This window comes from Physeter macrocephalus, chromosome 3, assembly GCF_002837175.3.
Source record: "Physeter macrocephalus isolate SW-GA chromosome 3, ASM283717v5, whole genome shotgun sequence".
Classification (NCBI taxonomy): Eukaryota; Metazoa; Chordata; class Mammalia; order Artiodactyla; family Physeteridae; genus Physeter; species Physeter macrocephalus.
Genome location: NC_041216.1, coordinates 18,585,464 through 18,585,723, shown reverse-complemented (window position 1 = coordinate 18,585,723; position 260 = coordinate 18,585,464).

Here is a 260-nt window from a genome sequence, read left to right as displayed (position 1 = left end):
TGTGCAGGGCACGGGACCTGGCACTTTGTTCTAAAACATGTCATTCGATCCTGAGCTCCCACAGAAACGTCAACTCTGAGATTGGGGAGGCCAAGGCACAGGTAAGAGGGGTTAAGGCAGGACATCAGGGCTGTGCTCAGTGCCCAGGCAGGCAGACATGAAGAACAGAAACCCAGGCAGTCATCTCCTACTGGTGCACTGGTTACTTCACCCATGAGTGCCTCAGTCTCCTCATCTGTAAAATGGGACTAACGGAATGT